Genomic DNA, 13,060 nt, shown 5'->3' with positions numbered 1-13,060 from the left:
TAACATTTATCACAAAATGTATTTTTTAAATGTTCATATTTTCAACTACTCTTAATGTTTGTGAAAAAAAAATTGAAAAAAAAATTACTTCCATTTTCTAAAAAAAGTAGTACTTTTTTCTTGTTCTTGATAATGATCCACGAAAAATACTAAAAACATAACTCCATTTTTATATGGTGGGTTCCCCGTAATTGTGGTGAATGAGTGTGAAAAGGTGGAGAATTATAGGGGACAAACTATGAGATTCTAATATTGCAACGGGTGATGTATGTGACCCAGTATTAATTCATTCATTACCTTATGATAACTTAAATAAATAAAATGATCCAATTATAAGTGACCCATTATTCGTATTCGTATCTTATAATTTTATGATGATAATGATAATGATAATGACGATGATAATAATTAATGATAAAAAATAATTATATATAATATAATATAATATAATATAATATAATATAATATAATATAATATAATATAATATAATTAACATATAATGTAATAATATAATATAATTATGATTAATAACTAATACGGAGTACTCCGTAATACAATAAAAAAAGGATCATAAATTCAAAGATAAGATGCTTTTCCGCTGATATTAAGGCTTTTTTTAGCTTTGTTTTTTTATATTTAATTAATAGAGTATGTAATACACAAAATAATAATTATTTGAATTTTGTTAATGTGTATCTTTATAACGTACGTCAAAATACATTTAGTGCACATTAATCTTTATAAATATCATAATTTGTAATTAGAAAAATACTTCGTGATGTGAAGTTTTCCCACTTTTTTTTTCTTCCAAATCTAAAGTTTGAGATTTCTAAATGCTAAAAGACCAACATGTGTCTGGATTCTCCGATCAGTGATATCTATGGTCCCGTTTTTCTTTATGCTTGAATTTCCACTCTACTAATTATCTTCGGCTGCTTGAATTTTCTATATGCTTCATTTCACAAACACCAGAATTACAGCCATCGAGTTCGTGAGTGGTGATTCACTTGGTACTTTATTGCTTCGATGGAAGTTATACATGGTCTTCGACAACTTGTGTTTCTTGGTCGTAGGTTTTGGGTTTTCTTATCCGGCAGTCTTGTCGGCATCTTCTTCGGAAGTTGATCGACGGTTCTTTCCCATCTTATTATCCATTCCTAGAGTCTTCAACTCTTATCGCTCCACTATTGCATCTTCCACGTGGTTTCTCTGCTTATCTCTTTCCGGTCATTTTCCATTCCATGACCATCACTCCACGTCCGTCATCAAGAGTTTTGTCTCCCTATTTTGTTATCTGCTTTATTATTATTATTGTTATGAGTAGCTAAACACCCATAGGGTGTTGGCTTGGGTAAAAGGGATAAAAACTATAATCGGATTTGACACTGTTGAGTAAGGCCGGTGACCTAGAACCTTAAAATCCGTAAATCTTTTTCAAACACTGTCTATGGTAATTAGATTTGACTTATGTCTGTTAATGCTCCAAGCCGACGGCCTGTCTTGGCTAGCCAGCGGCGGAACTAAAATAACATTATGTTCAAAGTCTGGTAATAATGTGGTCAAGCCAGCGGCCTGTCTTGGCTATTCGGCGGCCTCATCCAATACATTAGGACGACGACTGGATGACAATAGCCGGCGGCCTGGTTAAACCGAAGACTTTATTACTCTATTTTTGAATGCTTTATGTTGATCACTTTTATGGGCTTAATTGAATTGACGAACTGTTCTAGGTTGAGTCATTCGTTGCATCTGTAGTAAATTATATTGTGTTAGTACGCCAATGACCGGTATAAGGCACTGCATGTCAATTTGTACACCGAAAGACCCGAAATTGTGATATCAGTATTGTAAGTAACTAGATGGGGGTGTATAGTTACATATTTGATTTTTTAAAAATTTCTTTACGTTTTCTTGAACTTGAACTTGATATAGTGTGATTTGAAATGTTTGTTCTCAAACAATACGTATAAAATATATGTATGTGTATATGTAATCAAAGAGATAAGTGAAGAGAGAATAAACACAACGATATATAGTGGTTCGGGAAGATGTTAACTAATCTTCCTTAATCCACTCACCAATTCTACGAATTGAGATTTTTCTTCACTATGATACTCCAAACTCAGTGGAGTGTCCGGATACAACCCTAGTACTCCGATAAGCCGCAACTTGTGAACCCTTACGTCCCTTTGAAGACTTTACCACCACCTAAAGCTCTTACCACAAGATCCTAATGCACTATTCTAGTGAAAATACAACTACCTTCTAGATCCCTTTAAGAAGATAGTTTACAAGTAAACTTACAACTTAAGCTTACAAATACTCTTGCTAGAATCACTCTAAAAGATTACAATGAATTATAAGAATGATATCGGTAAGTATAAGAAAATATGAGTGCAAGAGGTGAGTCTTCAAATGCTCCAAGGCTTGACTTTTATAGGAAAGAGAAATCTGCCTGAAAGCTGTACGGATCACTGCACGGTCGACCGTGGTTCGACCGTGTACCTCTGACATCTGATTCTTATAGCCGTTTTTGTCCTTTGAAAATCGTCATTTTCCTTCGTTGAATAGCTGCAACTAAAAGCTAATTATCTCTGAAATTATCCCCATTACCCCTTTTGTTTTGGCCATAAGTGTAGAAGTTGATATGTCCATAAAAGAAGAAAGTCTTCAATCTTTGACCATTTGTCATTGATTACTTAATAGTGTAATTGCAGAATTTTGTCTCTTGACAAAGCATTATCTTCCAAAACTTCATCAACCTTTCTTATTACTTGTCACTTTGCTAATGGAAGCATTTTGTCCTTTGGAATCTTGTTGCATCTCAAATGAACTAGTTTGAATCTAGTTGGAACTTACTTGAAGATTATTAAATCAACAACTTACTAGGTCATAATAATACATGAATAAAAATGATACATAAAAGTTATAGGAGAGCAACTCTTTTGTTGGGACTTTTAATGACCATCATTAGTATGTATTTGAATGACATATTATAACAAGTAAAAAGTAAAATACTTTTGTATTAAATCTTATTTGAGCTTAAAATTTCATTAAGATGTCATTAGGTGTGATTAGTAGAAATTAACATCTTTTGGTTCAAAACTCTTTTGAATTCAAAGAAGGCAACTATTATAAGTATGTTTAAAAAGGTTTTTGTAAATATAGATGCCTCAAAGTAGTTTATCTCAAAGTGGATGAATTTGGTTACAGAGAGATTTGCGGGCGATCCACGGTCCGCCGTGAGGTTGACCGCAGATAATAGTTTTGAAAATGAATTGCAGCCGTTGGTACAGGGCATCCACTGTTAGACTCACAATCGATTGTGGTGCAGTCATATAGCAATTTTACCAAGTTAATTATTTATGTATTGGTCTTTTTCTAAAGATAGTGTAGGCTTATGAACTCATGTCGTCTTACATATGATCAAACACTTATTTCTTTTGTGTCATCATCAAAACAAAGTGATTAACTTTTGAATATTATAATTGGATTCTTAACCAACATTCTCCCCCTTTTTGATTATGACAAACATATGAGTAAGTGTTTAGTTATGTAAGCCGACATAAGTGTTAACATCACTTACCATACACTTTCTCCCCTTTTTGTTGAAGCAAAAAGGTTAGCTCCCCCTGGAACTAAGCGCGCCCTAGAGTAATGCTCCCCCTTAAATTGTACAAGCTTATCAATTGTTCATGCGTATCAATAGTATGGCTCCCCCTTGAACCAATATCACAAGTAAAAGAGCAACAAACATAATAAGCATAACAAGTACATGACAATAATTAATACACAACAAGTTTTATTTTTTAGGACAAGTTTTGTATCTACCCGCCCTTAAACCCAATCTTAACCAACATTAATAGTTTAATGATAAATGCCATTGGTGCTAAATGCATCAGAGATAGTTGAGCCTTCATTTTCGGAGAAGATAACGACGACCGTATATGCTACCAAATAGGTGATAGGAATTGTGGACACGGGTTGAGGAATTTGAGATGGGGTAATGACACCAACAAATTGGAAAAGTTGATTGAGATGGTTTGAGTATGGAAGAGGGCGACTTCCCAGTTCTCGAAGGTAACTGAGTAAGAAGAGACCATATGATAACAACTTCGGTTCTTGACACGTGAGTGGCGGTAGGTTCCCTAAAGTAGACGTTGTTGCGAATGACATTTAATAGGAGTTGAAGATCATGGCGTATTTCATCATCTTGAATACGAAGTCATTGGTTGAGATTTTGTGGTACTCCAGGAATGGTAATGAGATCTAAGATAGGTTATAACAGAAATGTAGGGTTAAGAGATCTTAGATTGGTAGAAGGAGTATAGAAAGAACGCCCATTGGATGGAATATCCATAACGATTGTGAATTGTTCAAGAGACCAAGTGTAGGGTGTATTGAAGAGTCGAAATGCAACTTGGTCGGGATGTGAAAGGTCAAGATGAGCATAAAATTCTCTAATCAACGTTGTATAAATGACTTGATCAAACTCAAGGAATGAGAAGCAATTGTTTTGAGTGAAGAGTTGAGTTAGTTCGGGAAATTCGGTATGATGAACAACACGCTCTTCATGAAGTGCCATAGTTTCCATGTGTTGCCTATTGTTTGTAACTCGTTGATTTCGAGTGTTGGTCATTTTCTAGGAAAACAACATTTTTAGCAAAACATTCAAGTTTATTACATGTTTTTGAAAAACTATATGCTAATCATGTGTGGATTAGTTCTTGTCTAGACTCATTTTAAAGATTTTAAAAGTAAGTTGTGTCATTTCTTTTGAAAATTTAGACAAGTTTCATCATTTTGCTTTATGTTTACCAAGTATAGATAAACGTCATGAGATTGATAAGTATCATAATGGCTTGTTCAAACATATGTGTGTGCATGAGTGTTTTTTTTTTTAAAGATTTTAAAACATATATGAGATTTATGCAAGAAAATACTTTCATGGCACATTTGATAAGTAATTTTTCCATGACAATTTTTACTCACATAAATGGAAGAATTCATGCTAGAAACAAGTGTTCCTATTAGTTTGGAAAAACTCTTACATAATTAAACAAATTAAAAGGAAATTTTGGAAGCTTACCTTGAAGAAAATTGAAAGAGTTTTGGACCACTTTGAAGTGTACTTTGAAAATAGGACAAAAGAAAATCTAGAGATCCAGTGGTTGGGGTTTAAAGAAGAGATGTGGTTGGTGGAAAAGTTGTTTGGATATTAAAGAGGGTACATAAAAGAAAAAAGAATTTGTCAGACACCAGGCAGTCGCCTACACGATCGACCGTAGTTTGACCGTGCGTGAACTGCAGAAAATTTTACGGAGTATTTTCCATCATTCCCAACCCATTCCTAAGCAGATTAAAGGTTTTCTTTTTAAGGGGCTTAGTGAATATGTCAGCTATGTTATCAGCAGATTCTACTTTATCTATCACAATATTACCATTTTGGACGTGGTCACGAAGGAAGTGGTGCCTAATGTCTATGTGTTTAGTCCTAGAGTGTAATATTTGATTTTTAGATATGTATATAGCACTTTTGTTATCACAACATATGGGTATTTCGGATGAGATGATACTGTAATCAAGGAAGGTTTGCTTCATCCATAACACTTATGCGCATGCTCTTTCCATTGCTACATATTCGGCTTCGGTGGTAGACAATGCAACGGACGTTTGCTTCTTTGAGAACCATGATGTTAAACAAAGACCCACAAACGCACATACTCCACTTGTGCTCTTTCTATCAATCATTGACCCTCCGTGGTTGGAATCTGCAAAGCACATAATATCAATCCCGGAGAACTTTGGATACCGTAACCCAAGATGCATTATCCTGTAAGACCCGAATATTTATTGTACAAAAGTGTAATTAAGCTACATAGAGTGCATGAAGCATTGTGTAATTAAATGAAGGTCAGAATCTGCCCAGACATGGGTGCGCGCCGCGCACCATAAGGTGTGCGCGCCGCGCACATGCCCAGTGACAGAATTCTGCCTTTTTCTATTTTAAGTTTAATGAAGGGCTTTTTGGTCTTTTCACTTGAGGCCGGATCTCAGGCCTTATTAGCTGGTTTGGATCCATTTTTGGATCATTTTCACATCCATTCATCACTCTCAAGTATCTTAGAGAGAGAGGGAGAATTCTAGTGAGAGAATTGGGGTTTTGGAGAGGAAGGAGCTTGAATTGATCAAAGTCTCGGGTTTTAAAGTTGTTCAGCTTGTTCCTAGCTTCGTTTTGGTTATTGTGGTAAGTTCTAACTCCGAATTTCATTGTTTGATTTTGATATTCAAGTTAGGGTTTGAACTTAAATTGTTGATAAGCCCATTTAAACTCATGAAGTGAGTTTAGTGTTGCTTGTAATCGGGTTTATTGTTATCGTTGGTGGATTTTGGGTTGGTAAACAAATTGGTTATGATTAGGACTTGTAATTGGGTTTAATCACTAGGTTTAGTGATTATGGAAGTATTGGAACCCTTTTTGTGTGTTTGAAAGACTAATTTTAGAATTGAGTCAAAATTAGGGTTTTTGGGTGATTTTGAGATTGATAAGTGATTAACACTTAAGATTGGGTTCATTGGCTTATTAGGACCATATTCACATGTGATTAGTGATTAGTGGTTAGTTTGGACACGTTTGGTGTTTGTAAGTGCAATTGGTCGAATTTGCGCTAAGTGTCGAATTGAGTTGGTTTGTAAATCCACTCTAAGTGTGTTATTGTATTTATGATGAATTGATTAGGTATTTTCCATTGACGTGTTGCGGATTACTTGGAAGCATTCATTAAGGCGACAAGGTGAGTATTAATATCCTATGTGCATATGTATGTGTAGGATGGGTGCGGGTCGGGTGAAGTGGTTCTCGGTTATAGAGCTCACTTCACATATAGGTGGATTTTTATGGACTTGTTATAGGTCCAATTGGCAAGGTTTTGCATTTTAGTTGACCACAGTTGGCGAGTTGCACACTTGTGTGTACGATATCACATGGATTGTGATTTGGAGTTATAACCCCGACGACGTGGGTTATGGTGTGGGAAATGAATATCGGTTTGCTCGTATGCATAATATTTTGGGTAGTGAATCTCGGGTAGTGCGGATTCATGATGACTCGGGTTGTTCGGTCATCTTGTTGATGAGGTAGTGAATCTCGGGTTGTGCGAATTCACTAAGGCTCGGGTAGTTCGGCCAACCTCGGTTGTTGAATTGGTGAAGAAGTGAATATCGGGTTGTGCGAATTCACTAAGGCTCGGGTTGTTCGGCCAATCTTCGTTGTGGTATTTGGTTTTCAGTATTGGGTTAAGGGGTTAACCTTAGGCGTTTATATATAAATTGTTATATATATTGATGTATTGTTGTGATGTAGCTAACCCTCCGGGTGTAGCTATTTGGCGTTGTTAACATCGTCGTTGGTGAACTTATGTTTATTGATGTATTTTAGCTTGTTGCTTAGTGATCGTACGGTATGCTTAGATTAGCTTGCCTTTATGCTTGGATGCTCCGGTATGCGGTATTTGATTATTTGTGTGACGTGTCCATTTTATGCATATATATGTATGTAGTATATTTTCACTCACTAAGCGTTAGCTTACCCTCTCGTTGTTTACATTTTTATAGATTGCATGGATGCGGTGGCTCGGGTAAGTGGGAACTAGTGGACTCGCATAGTTGCTTTAGAAGGCTTGCTTTTGGATTCGATTAGGATTGGGTAGCGTATCCCCAATCGCCATGCTCGGCTTTATTTTGTATTAAAAGTTATGTGGTCGAAGTTTGTACTTTGTACTTAAGGGGTATTTTGGGCATATGTGAGCCCGGTGTCGTAAAATCCTTTTTATTAATGGAACGTGTTAGTTTTAACTATATTAATGTATTGTGAAGAGCATTTGGTCTAAATGTGTTGGGAAGTCGAAGATCTTTTCGCGTAAAACGGAAAAAGTGGACAGAAACTGCCAGGCACCAGTGCGCGCCGCGCACCTGGTGTGGTGCGCTCGACGCACCCTTCTGCCCAGTTTTATTTTTTTTATTTCCGCGATTTTGGTTGTTTAACGAGTTGGGATGTTACAAGTGGTATCAGAGCATGGTCTAAGAGATTTAGGTGACTTGAGATAGGTGCCTAGACTTAGACTTTTGTGTGTACTTAAATTGTTGCGGGACTTGTAGGATTACGGGTCGGAATGGGTTATAGATAGTGCCTTGTTATTAGGTTGACTAACGTTTGTATTAATATGTGGTTATTATTAATATGCGATTGCGTTGTATTTAATTTATGCTTGCGTTTGCATTTATCATCGAGCGAGGCGGTCGTTGTACTAACGAGCCGATACGGCGTGCATGCGTAATAAGGACTTAAAAACCTTATTACGGGTGCAAATCGTGTCTAGCAAGTGATGTACGACGAGTGTTTAGCAAGATGGGGCGGTATTGTGTGTGTGCTTTATACGTTCGTGATCTAATCGCTTTGCATTCCTTAAAATGGCAACGGGAAACAGGATCGAGACGAACGATTTGAAGTTTAATGCTAGCGTTGTGGCCGCCGTTGCGGAGCAAATGGGTGCGTTGGAAGAAAGAATGGATAGGAGGTATTACGAATTTCGGGGTAGTAGTGAAATGGAGCGGTGTCTTAAGAGTTTCATGAGGACTAAACCTCCGATGTACGATGGGAAACCGGATCCCTTTGTAAGCACCACTTGGATCTCGGATGTCAAAGGGTGTTTTCGCACGATTGAATGTCCTCCCGAGAAGAGGACAAGGCTCGCTACTAGCTTGTTGCGGGGTAGAGCAAAGGATTGGTTGGATGGTAAGATTGATCTTGTCGGTGGTGAACTGTTTATGGAGTTATCATGGGACGAGTTTAAGAGGGAATTCTTCGAGGAGTTCCGGACTTCAGCCGATTTGTCGGAAATGCGAAATGAGTTGCGAAATTTGCAACAAGGGTTGATGGACTTGAATACTCTAAAGACGACCTTTATGTCGAAGGCTCATTTTTGCCCGGAGTATATTGAGAATGATCGGATGTTGATGGAAGATTTCTATCGGACGTTGAATGATGATTTGCAGGGCAAAATTAGCATTGGCCAAGTGAACTCGTTTGCGGAGTTATTTAACATGGCTAGGGGTTTCGAATCACATTCGCGATCGAAAGCTAGGGAGCTTTCAAGTAAAAGAAGGGTTGATTCGTATGGTGCTCCAAGTAAGAAAACTAAGGGCGCATGTGCGAGTATGGGTAATGTGGAGAAAGGTTCGACGAGTTCTCGTGCGCCTAGATGTTTCAATTGTGGTGTTAGGGGCCACAAGTTGTGGGAATGCACAATGCCGAAGAGTGATGACAGAATGTGCTACTATTGTCATAAAGAGGGACATCGCAAGCCGGATTGTCCCGAGTTGGCGGCGGCGAATTCCGCAAGGAGACGTTGAGGTACGTTTCATTTTAATAAATATGCCCTTTGAATATTTATTTATGTGTCGATGCGTTCGGGTTTGTGGGTTGCATAGTGTTTTGCATGTTATTGTTATGGGTGACGTTCCTAATGGAAGTACCCTCTGGTGACGTTTTGATTAATGGGCAAAGGGCGTAAGACTTGGTGTAACCAAGCATTCCTTAGTATTGAGAAATGTTCTACCAAGCCTTGGGAATGGGCTTTGGTGTTCGGATGTTAGAGCGTGTTCGCTCTCGTGTTGATATTGATGAACCGTGAGGTTCGTCGGGTGGTTGGAACCTTTGAGATCGAGTGTTTTGTATCTCGATGTATGTTGGTAATGGAGTCTACATGACGCGACATTAGGTGCCCCTCATACCTACTAGCGTAGTGTTTGACTCCGATGGTGTTGCGGTTACATTGTGCTTAGGGTACCGGAGAGAAACCCTTAGGTACATGAGTGACTGGGTGAAATTTGACAACCTATAGCAATTGGATGATTGCGAGTGTATAGTTGTGTAATTTGTGGTACACTTTTCGTTCAAAGTGTTTAAGGATTGGTTAAAATCCTCCGTGTGCTTAAGATTGGAGCAAGAAGTAGTGATGGGTCGTGTGAACCCAATTGTTGGTAAAGTCTACCTTTGGTAGCACTGTACGGTAGTACGAGCTGTGGTTATGGAACGTAGTTTCAAGTGGGGAGTTACACTCCCGCACGAGGAAGTTTTAGTGTGAGACTTCGGATAATGCTATTGGTAGATCCGGAAGTTTGCGTTGGGACCTAGTTTTGGTCGATTTGTGGTAGAGTACAATTTCGGTTAAATTGTACTTATGATTTTGGGATATAAATTATCACCGAGGTGATAATGTGGTAATCTCGTTGAGAGATAATGGGCGTGTTTGGCGAGCAAGGTGAAATCCCTCGGCTAAGGGATGTGCGTGGTGGATTCTCTTGTAGAGAATTATTGTTTTGTGCCTATGTTCGATATAGGTGGTTCTCGCTCGATTGTGTGGATGGTTAGTGGTATCCGTTAGGGTTCACTATAGTGTAGCAGAGCGCAATGTTGCACTACTCGTTGTTTGAGGTCAAAAGTGCGTATGAGATTGGTGAAGCATGACCTTCGGGGTCCGCTGGCTTCATCATGGTATTGTTGATTGGTGGAGCATGACCTTCGGGGTCCGCTGACTTCATCATGGTATTGTTGATTGGTGGAGCATGACCTTCGGGGTCCGCTGACTTCATCATGGTATTGTTGATTGGTGGAGCATGACCTTCGGGGTCTGCTGACTTCATTATAGGTTTAGTGTTATATCGGTATGGTATAACATTATCGGAATGGGAGTACCATTCACGTGTTGTGTTGTGGGACGTGAATATCGGGTTGTTCGTATTCACAATAATTCGAGTAGTACGATTGTCCCTGTTGGTTGGACTCATAGTTTGAGGTAGTGAATGTCGGGTAGTTCGGATTCACTAAGGCTCGGGTTGTACGGCCATCCTCGGTTATACTATGTGGCGGGGTAGTGAATATCGGTTTGCGCGTATTCACAATGACTCGGGTTGTGCGGTCATTTCGTTGTGGAAAATATGGATTGGGTTGGTGAATATCGGGTTGTGCGAATTCACTAAGGTTCGGGTTGTTTCGACCATCCTCCATATGTGTTTAGGCTCGGGTTGTTTCGGCCATGTTGTGTGAACTATTGGTTGTTTATACACCAAAGGTGGGGTCGCGAGGACCATGTCGTGTGATTAGTGATGCGATAGCCGTGTTTCGCTCACATGTTGTTACGGGTGTGACAATAGTCGATTTTGTACACCTTGGGATTTGCGTTGCCATAGTCGTTTGGGGCGCTATCAGTTTTAGTCGTTGTTATGATGTTACGGTAGTTGCATATTGGTCGTGTTGCACACTACAAGGGATGTTTCGTGATTGGTGTTATCCTTAAGGTTTCGTTTGGTTCGGTCTTCATCGTCTCGGGCTGTTGAGCTTAGTTTGAGACTTGGTTGCTTTTAGCATTGTACTCGGTAAGGGTACGCTAAGAGATTGAAATATCGATAAGAGATTTGTTGAGTTTTCCCGATGTGAGGGAAGGAGCAAGTTTTAGTGCTCGAATTGTGGATTTGATAAATCGAAGGTGATGATTTCGTTGTTAATGATGATTCATTGGGAAGAATTGTCTAGGAAATTCGGTTTGGGACTTATGTTGAGGACCGTGGAGTGTAGCTCCGTTTGGTTAAGTGACGAGGATCACGAGGACGTGATCGATTCTAAGTGGGGGAGAGTTGTAAGACCCGAATATTTATTGTACGAAAGTGTAATTATGCTGCATAGAGTGCAGGAAGCATTGTGTAATTAAATGAAGGTCAGAATCTGCCCAGACATGGGTGTGCGCCACGCACAATAAGGTGTGCGCGCCGCGCACATGCCCAGCGACAGAATTCTGCCTTTTTCTATTTTAAGTTTAATGAAGGGCTTTTTGGTCTTTTCATTTGAGGCCGGATCTCACGCCTTATCAGCTGGTTTGGATCCACTTTTGGATCATTTTCACATCCATTCATCACTCTCAAGTATCTTAGAGAGAGGGAGAATTCTAGTGAGAGAATTGGGGTTTTGGAGAGGAAGGAGCTTGAATTGATCAAAGTCTCGGGTTTTAAAGTTGTTCACCTCGTTCCTAGCTTCATTTTGGTTGTTGTGGTAAGTTCTAACTCCGAATTTCATTGTTTGATTTTGATATTCAAGTTAGGGTTTGAACTTAAATTGTTGATAAATCCATTTAAACTCATGAAGTGAGTTTAGTGTTGCTTGTAATCGGGTTTATTGTTATTGTTGGTGGATTTTGGGTTGGTGAACAAATTGGTTATGATTAGGACTTGTAATTGGGTTTAATCACTAGGTTTAGTGATTATGGAAGTATTGGAACCCTTTTTTGTGTGTTTGAAAGACTAATTTTGGAATTGAGTCAAAATTAGGGTTTTTGGGTGATTTTGAGATTGATAAGTGTTTAACACTTAAGATTGGGTTCATTGGCTTATTAGGACCATTTTCACATGTGATTAGTGATTAGTGGTTAGTTTGGATGCGTTTGGTGTTTGTAAGTGCAATTGGTCGAATTTGCACTAAGTGTCGAATTGAGTTGGTTTGTAAATCCACTCTAAGTGTGTTATTGTATTTGTGATGAATTGATTAGGTATTTTCCATTGACGTGTTGCGGATTACTTGGAAGCATTCATTAAGGCGACAAGGTGAGTGTTAATATCCTATGTGCATATGTATGTGTAGGATGGGTGCGGGTCGGGTGAAGTGGTTCTCGGTTATAGAGCTCACTTCACATATAGGTGGATTTTTATGGACTTGTAATAGGTCCAATTGGCACGGTTGTGCGTTTTAGTTGACCACAGTTGGCGAGTTGCACACTTGTGTGTACGATATCACATGGATTGTGATTTGGAGTTATAACCCCGACGGCGTGGGTTATGGTGTGGGAAATGAATATCGGTTTGCTCGTATGCATAATATTTTGGGTAGTGAATCTCGGGTAGTGCGGATTCATGATGACTCGGGTTGTTCGGTCATCTTGTTGATGAGGTAGTGAATCTCGGGTTGTGCGAATTCACTAAGGCTCGGGTAGCTCGGCCAACCTCGGTTGT

The sequence above is a fragment of the Rutidosis leptorrhynchoides genome, chromosome 10 (assembly GCF_046630445.1).
Source record: "Rutidosis leptorrhynchoides isolate AG116_Rl617_1_P2 chromosome 10, CSIRO_AGI_Rlap_v1, whole genome shotgun sequence".
NCBI classification, from domain to species: domain Eukaryota; kingdom Viridiplantae; phylum Streptophyta; class Magnoliopsida; order Asterales; family Asteraceae; genus Rutidosis; species Rutidosis leptorrhynchoides.
The sequence above is the reverse complement of the archived record's forward strand: the minus strand, read 5'-3'. Positions refer to the sequence as shown.